Consider the following 15,699-nt stretch of genomic DNA (forward strand, 5'->3'; position numbering starts at 1 on the left):
AAAATTAATAAACACTGGTTAATAATAGAAAATATATACACAGTTGTGTAGGAAGCGGTCTGAATTCTAGTTCCTTAACTATCTTTGCATGAAGCATGACCCCTTCCTTCTTGGAGCATACGATTTCCCCTGTGTGAGATGATAGTGCTGGATAGGACTCTTGCTTTCGGACCTCACCTGTATGCTAGGTCCTAAGGATGGAGAACCCCAGGCCCACAGCAACAAGGTTGGAGGTTGGAGACCCAGGTCTCCCAGAATCTTCTGGAGATTAGAGATGGCCTGAGGTGCTAGTCCTTTGCTGTGGTTCTGCAGAGTGCACAGACAAGCCAAGTGTTGGGGCTGGTTAGCACAGTGGGAGATGGTGGCGAGGGAAGGTGAGTGGGGATCCTGCTGCATGTTGGAGACCTGCAGGGGGCAACAGCCTTCTCCCACGGCTGACTCTCCTTCACTGAGTGAGGACTTGCCATCTACCAAGCACTGTGCTAATATGTTCACATCACAGCTCAGTACACACTCCCCACGACCCGGTGAGGTAGGAATTTTACATTTAATAGTGAAAACCTGAGGCTCAGAGGCCATCGCTTATCCAAGGTCACAGAGATAGGCCGGCAGCAATACAGCTCACCAAGACAAGGACCCTGCCATCATGTGTCCAGGGGCCCCGGTGAGTGATGCTTAACCTCAGAGTGGCTCATCCTCCATCATCTGCAAGGAAAGATGGTGACAGCTCAGGCTGTGGGAGGAGGAGAATACCACACAGGCAGCAGATAAATCGTGGGTGCCTGCCCTTTGCGTGTGTTCATCCTGAGCTCCGGCACTGCTGGGTGCCAAGTGTAGGGAGATGTAAGCGCTTGATGTGGGTGGTGAGACCAAGTGGCAGGCCCCCCCAGTGATCACAGGGTGGAATGTCCACAGTAGAGCATCCTCTCGGGCTTATGGGGTGCTTTTAAAAGGCGTCAAGGACATGCTTGCTGTCGGCCTGCTTTGCATAGCCTCTGCCAGTTCTTCTCTGTGTTTCGCTGGTATAGTATTGGGTATAGTATATAGGGTAAGACCCAGTTCCCCCCATCCCCCCACAGATGCTATCAAGGACAGTGTAAATGTATCAAAATCTTTGACAAACACAGCTCTTTCCTCAGAAGGCGGGCGTCAGGGCCTCCAACAGGAGTCACGGGGGAGCCCAAGATTCTCCTCCTACCGCTGCATGACTTCAAGCACGTTATCCTGCCTGAGCCTCCGTTTGCTCATCAGTCAAACGGCGATAATATTGCTTTGCGTAATTTTGTGGAGTTTCACTATGTATGCAGCGCCGAAGACAGTGTGGTGCAAAGCTCCCCTCGCCCCCAGCTCCAGCTTTCAGGCTCACTGGCCTCTGTAAACCTGACTCCTGGATGTGGCCTCAGCCTCCCTCTATGGACAGGGAGCTGGGGTGGGGGGGGCGGTCTCTAGGCTCTTCCAGTAACATGTCCATCAGCTGTGAAGGGTCACCTGGGTTGTTTTTGCTTCCTTATTGCAAGCCAGTGAGAATAACTTGTATTTGATGATGGATTTTTCACAGGGAAACATTTTTCTTCAACTTACCTCCTCAAAAGCATTTTCAGACTTGGTTGATGATTGAGCTGGTTTTAAAGAAAGTGAAGGACAGAACAGGGGTGGGAATGCTTGCTGGAGTTCTGTTCCTCTCTCTTATTCCTTAGAGGAATGTCTCTTTCCCTCAGCCTCTTTCAGTCTTTCCTTCAGTCTCTCTCCATCTCTGTCTCAAGGTTTTCTCAAGGTCTGTCTTCTCGCATGTCTTAGTCTTTTCTTCCCTCCCTGTACCCCCTTTCTTCCCTCTCTTCTCTTTAGGTCTCTCTCTTATACTCTCATAGTCTCTCTCCTTCACTGGCTTTCTTGATCAGTGTCTCTCTCTGTCAGTCTCTTGCCCTCAGTCTTTCTCCCCGTCTCTCTCTCTCTCTCTCCTGTCTTTCTGCCCCGCCCTCCCTTCCTCTCTTGCTGTCTCTCCCTGTCCCTGTCTGTATCTCTCAGCCAGCCCTTCTCCCCCGTCTCTCTCTCACACACACTGTGCTCTGTCTCAAGCATGAGCCCGTGTCTTGCTGATGCCTACATGAAGGTGATATGTTCAAGAGTGTGAGCTAATCCTCCCGTGACTGATCTTTTCCCAGTGGCAAGTAGTCCCTCCTCAGCTTGGGCATATGTCCATTGACCAACAAAAAGACAGTGAGCCTGGTCTAGGATTAGAGGAAATAGTAATTTGCCACTTAAAGGAGAGTTTGTCTTCTGCAGTAAGTGCATTGTCACAGCTAATTGGGGTTATAAGGATGCACTCCCTCAGATAACCGTAGCTCAGGACCAACTTGTGCCCATGTACACTGGACCTCAACAACTCAGTCTCCTACACAGTATCTGATGGGCAGAAACTGGCTTAGTTTTCTAGGGACAGAGTGTTTGCTAAGGAGCTGGGCAGAGCCTGCAGCCTGCCCGGCCAACCCGCTCAAGACAACAGCTTGTTTGCAGCTGCTTGGGCCGCTCGCATTTGAAAACTGGCTTGGAATGTGCTGATTATAAATTCTTTACCTCTCATAAAGTGGGTTTAAAGGACCTCTGCAGAGCAGCAAGTCCTGGCCATTCTTTCTACTTTGTGTTGCTGCAAAACTGAAATGAAATTAGATTTCACTTTCAATGTTCCCAAGCTCAGCCACTGCTAACACGGGCTGGCCATCCTCCCAATTAGCCTGAAGTGGCGAGGTTTACCTACATGGGAAGCAGTGCCATTACCTGCCCGTAAAGGGCTCCCTCCTGCTTCACTCTGCGAATCTCCAGACAGATATTTCTTTAGCATGTGCTCCTAAGAGCCAGCTGGGACTGTGAACTCTGCCTCTGTACTTGTTCTAAAGCTCATGCTAAGAGAACGCGTGTGCCTACAGCGTGGGCCGCTGCAGGGTCCTCTCAGGGCCATCGGGATAAACTCCTATTGCTCTAGAATGTCTCATAAGTTGTTTTTTTTTTTTTTTCTGGGCTGAGGAATGGCACTACCCGGGGCAGTCACATTTCATTTTTAAGCCAAAATTCACAGCTGCTGTCAAGGGTAATATAAATGTATTGAGATCCTTGACAAAGAGGTAAAAACAAGAGAAGAGCTAGGAAAGTTCTTTGGGTGAAGTTACCCGTCAAATCAAGCTTGAATTGAGACAGCCTAAATTGCATCTTTCTTGCAGCAATAGTAAGAATTGTTGCTTAATGAATAAATACAAGGTGCTTGCATTTAGAGAGCTCTAAGCTGTCACATTCATGATTTCAATTTATCCTTAAAGGAGGGCATCCCCATTTCACAGGAAGGGACTTTGAGGCCCTCATGCTGACATCAGTTGTAAAAGTGGGGCTAGATTTGAAGTGTCTTGAATGCTGGCACCAGGCTCTTGTCACTGTGTTATTTTGTCACTTAAGAGACAGTAGACACCATTGCTGAGCCGTGTGTAAAAAGTGCGGCTGCCAAGTGCACATAAAACAACGGGGGCCTAGAAAGCGGAAGTTCTCTTTACAGTCGGGCAAAAGCAGGATGAGGACTCTCAGATGAGCTGTTTTAAACCTTATACAAACATGTTTTTCTTTGACACATGATGGTTCTTACAAAGTAGGAGAATATAGTTCTTCTTGCATATAAGTTAGTATCATCTTCTTTTCCTTCTTGGCTAGTTAACAAAGCAGAATTTTTACTCTTTTTATTAAAAAAATATTGCATCCTATTTGTTTAAGTGGCCTCTCTTCCAGTGTCATCATCAGAGTTCTGTGTGAGAGGCCTTTAAGTGAACCAGCCTTCTCAAAAACCTTTTTTCTTCCTACATTTCAATTTTCTGCAAAGAGGGACCTCAAAGGTGGTGATAGCACCGCTGTTGCCTTCCATTCACTTCAAGGGGCCTTGCCTGGGAGATGAAGAAATTGCCCGGTTTGCCGTGTAGCAGAGAAGGTGCCACACCCAGGGGACAGAGAGCGTTTGTGAACCCGCCACCTGGGCAGAGACGCATGTGGGAGAGAGTGGACAGGGCCAGCTGGGGGCACTGAAAGGCAGGCATGTGGCTGGAGCCTGGCCATGGAGAGTGATGGATGCTGAGATTTGGAGTAGGGGGACGGGGAGAAAGGTCTAGAGAAAGAAAATGCGAGTGGACATTCTTGCTGGGAGGCCTGGCAGGCTGCAGGAGGAGCCGGAGGTGGTGGGAACTTTGCAGCCAGTACCCCCAGTACAGACTCTGGGGAGACTTGCCTGGGTGAGGGCCAGGGAGGCAGGTGGTGGGCCATGCAGCAGGACTATAGCAGGGAAAGATTCATCTTCTGAGCCCGCCCCCGCCCCTGCCCAGAGGCTCCCACCTGCCCTCGAGACCTGTTGGTTCCTCCCACTCCCATGAGGCACGTGTACCGTGCCAAGCCACAAAAACTGGTAGAAGCTCTGTGAAACAGTGACACCAAAAGGAAGAGGTTGCCTGGTGAATTTGCCTTGGCCTCCAGGATGAATAGTGAGGCCAGTCTGATGCCAGGTCGAGGGGTGGTCTATGGTCAAAGAACAGGTGATGGCTCACCCAGCCATAGGGTGTTTGAATGGCCTTAGAAGGTCGGGCTTTGGAGAGATTCCAGTCATAGCTCCAGCCAGCATATCCTAGCCCTTTTGCTGGGATGGGCGCTGGGCGTGGGCTCACAGCAGTGCGCACACGCGCGGGGGCATGTGTACACACAGCCGCTGAGCAGGGGCCCGCAGTCGGCCACACGCCCTTTGCTGGGTGCGTATGCTCTCTGTGGATGGCTTTGGTCCGTGCGAGCCTGCAGGCTCTGTACAGCACTCCCGTGTGGCCCCTATGGATTATCTGCGTGGGGTCAGGGGTCATCACTGCCAGAGACACAGAGCCGCCAGTGGGCCCGCTCTGAGCCTCCCTCCTCTTGTGAAATTGCAACTGACCCTTGCACTGGCTAAGGGAGAATCCCTGAACCTCTCCCCTCCAAAGGAGGCCTTGGGTCCCCCGCTCTCTGGCACGCCAACGTCTCCTCCTCACCCCACGCCCACTCTGCGTCTGCAAGGCAGACACGGCCTGACTGTGGTCCTGCTCATCATTCTCAGATGGTTTTCTTTCCCACCTGGTGTCAGCTGCCTCCCCGCCGCCCCTCAACCTGCCCTTCTCAAGACAAATCAGTCCCAAGAGACAGGATCCCCTTCTCTCTGCCTGATCCCCTGGGTTTGGCACTGTAGGGGTGCTCTCTTAGATGCCAACAAGAGGAACCCAAGTTTACAACCCCCATGTTATTCCTGCATCAGGCTGCCATCTCTGGGGGCAGGACTTTCCCCCTTGGTGGTGGGTCAATTCTGGATCACTCCCTGCAGGCAGGGACTGTGCTGACTTGTCACCCTTGTGAACACAGACAGTGGCACAGAGTCCAGCCCGCAGTGGGCACTCAGTAAACATTTGTTGAATGAGTGTACGAATAAAATGTCTTTTGAGCTGAGCAGCTGACCACCTGTGCTGAGTTCCTTCCACAGTAATGCCTGGGAGCTCATGAGTGATTAGGATAAAAAGGAAAATCTATGACCCAGCCCCCAAGCAGGGGTTAAACATCTCAAGGCCAGAGAGACCTGGACCACATACCTGCAAGTTTGTGGAGGCACCAGCCCTGTGCCCACTCTCAGGACGTCCTCAGCAACAGCACGGTCCCTAGCCCCTGGCGGGCTTGCTTATGAGATCAACAGCCCCTGTCCCTCTAGCCTGGACCCCGGAGGTGTTTGGGATTGCCAGGGCTGCATCTGTGTCAGGGGCTGGCCCGTCGCCACCCCTTGCCCCCCAGGCCTCACATGCGATATGCTCAGTCAGAAGCTGCCCTTTTCTTGGACGTGTTGCTGAAAGTCAGGCAAAGACTTCGGGAGAGAAACCCCATTTTAAAATTGAGTTTCTCTTCCTAGGGAAACAGAGACCCATCATCTAGTGAAGCATTTCTTCAGGGTCATGCGAAAGGTCGTTCGAAAGCAGAGGCTTTAAGGATTAGGTGTGGGATTCTAAGGGGACTGCTGAGAGGCGTCTCTGGGGAAAACAGCAGAAAACACTGTTTAGGACAGAGGGGGCTTCCTTCCCTTAATTACTGAATTATATACAGTCCTGTGTTCCACATTTGGTTCATTCATCCACCAGTTAAGGAAGGGCTGGGTTTTTTCCACTTTTTGGCTACTGTATCATCCTCTTTGATAGAAAAAGAAACTTGAGTCTCAGCTTTTGCCCTTGTTACAGCTACGTGATCAGTGGAGTCAGGGAGACGCAGGCTGGTGCCTCCTGGCTCATTCACCGATCCAAGCAAACACTTATTTAGCTCCTTCTGTGTTCCTGGCACGGGACTCAGCCCTGGGAGCTCTGCAGTGAGCAAGACACAGAAGGTCCCTGCCTCCGTGAGACTCTCACTCTTGTGGAGGGAGACAATTAGCAAGTAAACAAACTTAAAATTTTGAGTGTTAGATAGTGGTAAGTGCTATGAAGGAAATAACATAAGGTAGTGTGAGAAAATGTAATGAGGAGTTCAGAATTTTTTTAGCATTTTTATTTTAAACTTGTCTAGATTTTTCCCCCCAGCATTTGAAATTTCTATTTTCCTTAAAGAATTTCCCAAATAATTTCGCCTTGCCTGGAAAATATTCAAAGATTTACAACAGAGAAAATCATTTCTATCTGTATACCTCGGGGACACACCCATGGACTGCCTTGTGGGTGCGTGTGGCTTCTCTGCACACTTTGTGGGATCAGTACACACCAGGTTCTCTCCCCCATGCCACCCACCCCACCTGACAAGGCAGCATCCTTTCCATTCCACGATTGGGGGCAGCTCAGAGGCCTCAGGAGCCTTCAGCTGAAGCTGCATCAGTGTGTGCGCGCAAATTACCCCAGTTATCTGGCCGCGTAGAAAGCTATAGTTTTGCCGTTCATGAAAAATTAAAATGTTGTCCTGATCTGATGGAAGGAAATAGATGAGGCAACTTAAGTGAACTCAGCCATTGTTGATCAGGCAGATGATAAACTACACATTTTCTTGACTCAGGGGACCAATGGAGAACCTTAAAGAGAAAATCACAGAAGAAATTAAGATGAAATTTGCAAGTCTGTAATATTGGCAATGCATTCTAAAACTGCAGCTAAATAAGGCTCTCGCCTGAAAATGCATTATTTATCCCCTGCCTGTTCCCACTGTTAAAGATGCTCCTGCCTGTGGTTTGGACCCCATTCGGTTATAGAAGCAGACCAGAGACAGACGACGTGCAGCTCACCAGTAGAGTTAGAATTTCAGATGAGCAGTCGAGATATTTTTAGAATATTTGTGTGTACAGTTGCATCATAAATCGTGAGGATGAAGGTAGCTACGTGAGTCTAAATCCAATTGGGGCCACAATGCTGGCTTTGTACAGCATAAATTTTATTGAGAAGAAAATCACGGAATTGGTTATGTGGTTCATTCCCACATATTTTTCATTAGTAAAATCTTGGAGGAACATCAAAAGTGATTTTTGGTTCACTGGGGACCTTCAATGGAAGAATATAATTTCCTTCCTAATGAACCTGGCTCATACAATGATATGTACCAGCGTGAGATTCAGAAAGAGAAAATTGTTCCACTGGCGTTAATGGATTGGCATCTGCCTCAGATGTCATTGCTGTTGAAGTCACACAAGCCACACAATGAGAACTTTTTAGTAATTGAAGCATAAAGTAATATGAAGTGTCCCCAGTGAGAGGTGTGCTTCAGTACCCACGAAAAGAGTTATCAATTACCTGGGCAAATTTCTGTCTGAATTCTCTAGAAAACTGCCACTTCTCAGGGGAAAAAAGAAGGATTTTGCAGAGTTTTGAAGATAAAGTTTGAAAAAGATGCTTTTAGAAAAGTTGTCGCCCAAGCCAATTAAAATTTCAGCAGGTTGTTCTCTCAGAAGAGAAGCAGACAAAACATTAAAGGGTCACATCTGTCACTCTGTATCTTCCTAAAAAGAGAAATACTGGGAATTGGTTAAGAGCGGAGATCTGGGAATAACAGGGAACAGTACTGGTACTAACAAGTTCTGTGGCCTTGGTCAAGCCACACATGCTCTCCAGCCTCAGTTTCCTCATGTGGAAGGTGGAACGTTATAAGCCCTATCTCCACAGATCTGCTGGGAGGATCCAGTGAGAAGTGTGAAAATTATTGAGTGAAGTAGGCAGCATAAAGTTAATGCCCAACACGATGGTAATCTACCGGAAGGAGTGGAAAGAGTGGAATTTGTTAGAATAGCAGAGCAAAAATGGCAGAACTATTGATCATTTATGAGGAATTTGACTTTCTCCCTTGAGAAATCAGAGCAACATTCTTATACACCAACTAAGCTATTAGCAGATGTGAGGAATGTATCAATACTTAACCCTTTCCCTCCCTCTCTACTTCCCTCCCTCCCTCCATTCCTTCCTTCCTAGATTTTTTTTTCTCACTGACAATTAATGAGTCACTTGAGCAGTTGTTTTAAACCAAACTTTCAACATAGATGGTAAACATTTGCATATCAATGATATTAGTCTGTTGGCTCCTTGAGCAGAATGATGATGGCAGAACACACAAGTCTTCAATAGTAAAATGATTCACTGAGCACGTACTATGTGCCAGGCGCAGCCCCAGGTGTTCGCCAAAGAGGCCAGGTTATGGGTATAACTTTCAGATGGGTCAGTTGCTGGTCCACCTGAAGGATCCTACGATCCCAGCCCCAAGGACTGAGTATCCCTGAGCCAGGCTTAGCTTGGTCCCTCACCCAGCCATCCCCTGGGGTTTACACAATGACATTAGAAAGAACTTAGAAATTAGTCCTCCAGTTATAGTTATAATGTATGTATGTAATTCTGAAGATCAATCAATGTGTATCCCACTGACATGGGGTCAGCAAGGTCTGCTCTCCATAGACAGCTCTCCCTACCTCTGCCTCCTGAACAAAAGAAGAGTGGTAGGGTGGGAAAGTGAGGGCTCAGGAGAACATGGTGGAAACATTCATGGGACAGACACTTCTCTTTCCTCAGAGAATGAACATTCATTGGTGATGATAGTAAATTTGATATCTGATGCGCCTTTTTCTGAGTAAAAGTTTACCACGGAGGTAAGTGGCTGGGCTATAAAAACTTCACAGAACCATTTTCTCCACCACAACTGCTCTCTAGCTAGCTTTCCTATCACTCATGAATATTTATGCCTTGTCTGCTTAAAATGCTTGGAGGGGGAATAAAACAAACTTTGTTCTCAGTCTCCAGTTTTTCTGAGGTATAAAAGCATTGGTATAAGGTAGTCACTGGGTACTGCTGAACCAAGTGCTTAGACCAATATTCATTTAAAGCTGGAGTCGGCTCTGTATGAACAGCAAATTGTAATAAGGTATACAGGAGGTAAGGATGTGGGGCTGTGCGCAGAAACACGAGATGTCTCGGTCTCCGCTTCCTTCACCTTTTTGTAATCGAACTTAACATAATATGCTTGAAGCTAAGTGACGAAGCTTCAGAAGGTTTGCAGACTGATTCCATTTGGTTCAGATACTCATCAGGACTCTGGTCTGGTGCCGTGATCTCTGCTTTTGCTCTGTGAACCTCCCTTCTCGCACCTTCCTCTGCCCTCCAGCGCCCTTCTGTGCCTCAGCTACTCTTACTGGTCCTCCCCGCGGCACCCTCCTGCCACCTTCTCACAGGGCCCCAGGAGGCCGGTCCCACCTGCCCAGACAACTCTTGAGGGTGGTTATTAAAAGGCAGTTCTGCCACTCAGAGTTTCTAGAAAGCAGGTCCTATCGCACACGCAGGACAGGCGGGGAGCAGAAGTGGCTCGTGAAGGCAGGCTGCTTCTCAGGCAGATTTTTGGAGTTGGGGGCTGGGGAGCTGAGTATGCAGACCACTCCAAATTCAGTCTCCTGGTTTATGTTATCGCTGGAGCCCGGGATGGAAGCACTGCCCGATGATTCACGCTTGCCTGTTACTTACGCTTTATCTAGAGGAAATAAAGAGAAACAATTACCTTGCTGTGACATCCTGCCATCTCTACAAAGCCACCTGCACCTGAGACTGCTTGCCACAGAAATAACGAGTTAAACGCTAAACATTTCATAGAGAAGAGAGTAGCAGGGCTATTGAAAATAAATTTAAAAGACCTTCATGTATTCTGGTCATATACCCCTGGCATAAAGCTTCTCCAGGGATAAAACAGCTTTCTGACGGGAGGGTTGGGTGGGGGAGGGCTTCGGCCCAGTAAGGGGGGCGAGGAAACTAGCCCCAGAAACCCGCCGCACCTCCATCGTGAAGGCATCTTTGAAATGACTGAGGTCGGACTATTACTGCAGAACCCTTTTCAGTAATGAATTTTAAATTATAAATGACATTTTGCTGTGTGCCCTTCTCACCCACCTGTTAGTAGTTAACTGGGAAAATGGCTGCAGGTTTCTGGACAGAGCAAACTTCTTGGAAAGTTAAGCCTGGAGCTGAGTTTCAGTTCATAGCTAAGGATGCTCCCCTACTTAAATGTCTGTCAAGGCCGTGTCCTGGGCCCAGCCTGGGCTGGACATGAGGCTCACAGCCCCCTTGAGATAAGCATTCAGTCTCCTCCCATTGAGGCCAGGCTGTGGGAACCAAGTATTAGGAGGATTCGGGACCGTGGGATGACTTAGGCTGCCCAAGGACCCTGGGAGGCTGATTTCCTCCCATGGGGTAGTGGGAGTGAGAGAGGACCATCAGTTAAAATCACAGAACTAGTTCAACGGCCAAGTATCAGTCAAAACTACGAAGAAATTGCTGTTTGTTTATTGCCTTAAAGGAAGCTGCTAAGACAGAGGAAAGATAATTTCAGAGTAATCTGTGCACCAGCCCTTTCCACTGACCCTGGAGCTCAGAGTTTTCTCTCCTTACATGACCACTCTTGGCAATTAGGCATGCTTTCCTTATTAATGCCAGGGTAGGGGAGCAGATAATGAAAGCCCTTCTTCGCAAATAGCTGCTCAATGTTGCAATGCCTGCCGGTAAATCACGCATTACCGTAAGTCATGCATGGAGGTTTGCCCATCCCTGAGCACCGAATGCCCTTGGTGACAGCTGCGGGATAGGGCGACTAACACAGATAAGCAAGTCCTGGCATTCCCTTCGGCCTGTGCACTCCCCACGTGGGCTGGAGTGGAAAGGGCCTGACCCTGAGGAGTCTGAGCCGCACCCGCCCCCCCACCCCCACCCCGTACAGAGGTGTCACGTCCTCTAGCTGGGTCCTGAGCACTCGCTGCTTCTCAGCAGGTCCTTGGCTTCTTCTCTTCTTTGTCCTGCCTCCTCAGGCAGTATGACTGGAATTGCTGGGCTTGGCCAGGGAGCAGGATGCAGGGCCCAAAAGCTGGGGCACAGAGAGACTCTGTGTGTGTGTGTGTCTCATTCCCTGGTTCTTAGGCACCAGCTGTGCACAAGCCACCTCTCTAGATATCTCAGTTTCCAGAGGTGACATAGGTAGCACTGAAGATGGGGACCAGCTCCAATGCAGCCCCACGGAACCTATAGAATGGGAAGAAAGTCCAGCAGGAAGCGTTGAGGTGAGACCTGAAATCTGTTTTCTTACTGTGGGATGGATTATGCCACCCCTGGAGTTAGATTTCTCTGGAAATTCTGTCTCGGTTATTTGTCCTCCCTAAATTCCTAAATGCAGAAGACATTCTAAGGAAGCATATCAAGGTAGCGGCACTGGTCCGGAGGCAGAGGATGGGCCTAGCTGACTGCTTGACGCCATAACCCCTTGGTCAGGCTGCCGAAGGTGGCAGGCTGGTCACCCCTGATTGCAGACTCATAGAGCCCCCGGGAGGGACACACTGCACATGACTAGGAGCCATGTTGTCCAGTCTGGGCTGGCAGGCCACGCAGTGCACTCCATCCCTGGTACTCTGCAGACCAGGGGCCTGTGGTGCTGCTTCCTGGCCAACTGCCGAGTGGCTGATACGCTTTGATGTGTCACCTCTACAAAGCACACCATTGATTTTTTTTTTTTCCTTTCAAATTGGAGCCTTTCCAATAGCATGCCAAAACTAAAGGAACAGAGCACTAGATTAGCACATGTTGGACAGGCAAGGTTATCTTCTCTAGAGAGGGAATCAATAGCTGTCCCTATTGGGAGGAAAAGTGTCTAAAGGAACAGGGCCGGGAAGACTTCTCAGAACTGGAACTGGATGATAAACTCTGCAAAAGTCAGCACGGGCTTTGCTGAGAAGGCAAAGTCAGAGGCACAAGCTTCCTCTGCCTAGCTTGTTGGTAGTGAATCCAGGCAGGTGAGCAGGGCACGAGACAGGTCATAATGAGGCCAACAGCCAAGGCCACTTTCCTCCAGTCCCTGCTACACTCTGAGGGACCTTGGGAAACTCACATCATTATTCCAATTCTGGTTTATTCATCTTCAGAGGCTGTGGTTGAATTCAATGGCCAAGATCTGTCCCTATCATGCCAGCATTTGAATGGCCTCCCATCATTTTTCTACAAGCTGATTCTAAAAGTTGAGGACAAATAAATTACATTTCTATTATTATGACTATGAAATATTGTTCCCTGGAGAGTCAAATCATGTCCTAGTTTTTCATTTCATCCTCTGTGTGCCAGCATACTGACCCCTTGTGTCACTCAGTGAAGACTTTCTTTCTGACATCAGGTTCAGATAGCATCTCCCTTTTCACCCTCCCTCAGTTACCTTTCACATATCCTCACATGCATTCATACGCTCTCACTTATCATCAGTTGTCTCTTTTGCCTCAAGTCCTCTCTTCTGGAGCCTCATTTTCTTGCTCCAATCTAGAATTTTTTTTTTTTTTTTTCAGTTGCACCACTCTTCCTAGGATGTCCTGACTCTTCCTTTGTTAGCTTACATTTTCCTTTTGCTGGCATACACCCTTGTGTAACTTCCTAAGAAAGCGTGTCCAGGAGTTCAACTTCCTACTCCTCAAATGTCTGAAAATGCTTTTATTCTGTTTTTGTACTTGACAGATTGGATGTAGAGTTACAAGTTGAAAATTTTCCGTCTAGTAGTCAAGGTAGGATAACTCAAATACCAGTGGCATAACAGAGTTTATTATCCAGTCCCATCACAGCCTGCTCATTGTTCCATAATACTGGGGTGTTCTCTGATCCTTACAATAATTCAGGGACCTAGAGAGACTCCTTCTATTTTGTAGTCTCCAAGGCCACTGGAGACAAGGATATGGGAGTATGGAAAAGGCCCGCCAGCTCTTACCTGGCCCAGCCTAGAGGTGATATATCATTCTATCACACTTTCTCTGTGAGAAGTAATCACATGACACCATCTAGATGCACGGGGAATCGGAAGCATAGTTAATGTAGGCTTGTAGAGAAAACCACACCTTCCTACTTTTAAAGGCATCATCTTCAAGCAAGCGGTCTTTGATAACAAGTCCAATGCTAGACTGATTTTTATTCCCTGTGGGTGACCCATTTTAATCTATCTGGAAGCTAGTAGGATAATCTCTTTGTCTCCTTTAAGGTCCATGAGAGTAGGCACTTTGTTTCACTAGTTTATCTCCAGTATCTCTGCCTGGTATGTAATGGGGCTGGGATTAGGGTGCGGTGACCAAGGCCCTCACTTTCAGCACAAAAACTCAATAACCAAGATAAATATTTAATATAGTATTTTACAAAATAAAAATTATTACCCCAAAAATCCATGATGTTAAAATAATAATATTCTTGGTGTTATGAAATTTTGCAATGATGTGTCTGGCTCTGTGGCCCCTTTTGTGGGCTCTTCAATCTGAAGATATATATCCTTCCTCAAATGAAAGGAATTATAATTTTTTTTCAATAATCCCCTCTTCTTGGTTTTCTCTCTTGTCTTTCTGGAAATCTTAATTGAATATGTAACCTCCTGGGTCAATAGTTGCTGTCACACCTTTTCTCTCAAAGTTTCTGTTTCCATATATCTTATTCTATATTCTGGAAAATTCCCTTGGTTTTATCATCCAAACTGAGAATTAAACTTCTTATTTCAAAAATTGTGCTTTTAATTTCCAAGTACACTTTCCCATTCTCTGATTTCTACAAGTGACACCTTGAAAGTATTTGAGGATACTAGTTAGTAATTTTTGGTTTTCTGTTTGAATTCTGCTTTTAGTTTTCTTCTGTCATGTAGATTATCTTTGTGTGTGGTTTTCTTTAATTTCCCTTTTTTTGTTGATCTGGTTTCAGGTTGCTCTGTCTTGGGTTGTGGGTCTGGCGATTCTTGTTGACCTTCCAGGTGTAATAATGAAGAGGGTACAAATGCTGATGGTCAGGGCTTGTCAGCTGGAGGTTCCACTTGAGAATGAGCCTGGTGTGAGCCAGACATCATACTGGGTGGCCCAGGTGCCAGAGTGAGGACGGCGCCAACACCCACCTTAACTGCCGTGGCTCTCCTCAGGCAGTTAATCCCATTTGTTTAGAGAAGAACCCCCTGGGTGTTTTCTGGGTGAGGGAGTTTCCCATACACCGAGCATCTCAGCCCTGCCTCTGTGGGAGGGGTCGTGCAGCTGTTGCCCCTTCGGTGCATGTTCTAGGCTGTGGGCTGAGGTGCCCTCTGCCCTGCTCGCCAGTGAATGTTCTTCAAGACATGTCTTTAAATACCTCGCTTGCTGAGTGTACCTCTCTCGTTCTCTTCATTTCTGTGATTTATTCTTTTAAGGTCATTTTAATTGAGTCTCAGGAGGATGCGTGCGCCTACCCTGTCATTTTGAACCCTCCTCTTTTGTTCTAACCTATGGAAGATCTGGCCTTCTGGTATTAGCACTTGGCATCTCAAGTGTAACATGCCCAAAGCAGAGCTGTTATATCCCCTCTGCCATCCCTGAGAAATCTCTGCTTCTCCTCTGGTCTTACCAACCTCGGGGAACAGCACTAAAATCCACCCACTTGTTAAATGGAAAACTGAGTCATCCTTCTGTCATTCCTCCCTTTCCCATCTCCAGCATCAAGTTCATTGGCTCTGCCTTCTGTGTTTGTATCTCAAATCTGTCCATATCTCCACCCCCAGTGCCACCACCTAGACAAGCCAAGACTCTTATCCCCTCCACACTCTTCCATTCTTACCCCACCGCCCATTCTTCCTGTGGCGGAGTGATCGACCTAAAAAGTAATTCCGTCTCGTGGCTCCTGTCGCCCTTTCAGTAGCATCCAATTCCCCACCGGGCCTGCCTGCGAGAACTAACTCCTTCCCACCTCCCGAACCTCAGTGCCTTTCCCCTCTCGTCTGCCTCTGGCTTCAGCCACTCTGGCCTCCTCCAAGGAGCAGTGCTCACCCAGCCCCCAGCCTTCCACACAGCACCCCCTTTCTCATCCTTAGGCACCGCTCAGGGTCTACTCCCTCTAAGTAGGTTTCTCCCAATCATTATTTTCATGTTTTATTTACTAGTTTATTGATAGGTGGTGAGCTGGATCCCAGGTACCCAGAGGACAGGAATCATGCTGGTTCTCTCCTCCAGTGTGTACTCAGCCTGCATGGTGCCCGGGGCAGTTGTGCTCAGCAAAATTTTGATGGGCGGGTGAGGGAGGAAGGGAGGACATGCTCAGCATGGATGAGTCTCAACGCAGCATTTGGGTTATGGGCCCCTGGGCTGTTGTCTTCTCCTTGGGCTGATCTTTCTGGCAGATCCCGACTCCATTGCACCCCTGGCCAATGCAGCTCATGGTTTTC

At 47.9% G+C, this 15,699-nt stretch overlaps 1 protein-coding gene across 2 annotated transcripts in view; it reads left to right on the forward strand.

Moving 5' to 3' along the window:
- FSTL4 (follistatin like 4) overlaps nt 1-15,699 on the forward strand; it is a 453,554-nt gene that overhangs the window by 128,094 nt on the left and 309,761 nt on the right. The window lies entirely within an intron of this gene.

The sequence above is a fragment of the Orcinus orca genome, chromosome 3 (genome assembly GCF_937001465.1).
Source record: "Orcinus orca chromosome 3, mOrcOrc1.1, whole genome shotgun sequence".
Taxonomy (NCBI): domain Eukaryota; kingdom Metazoa; phylum Chordata; class Mammalia; order Artiodactyla; family Delphinidae; genus Orcinus; species Orcinus orca.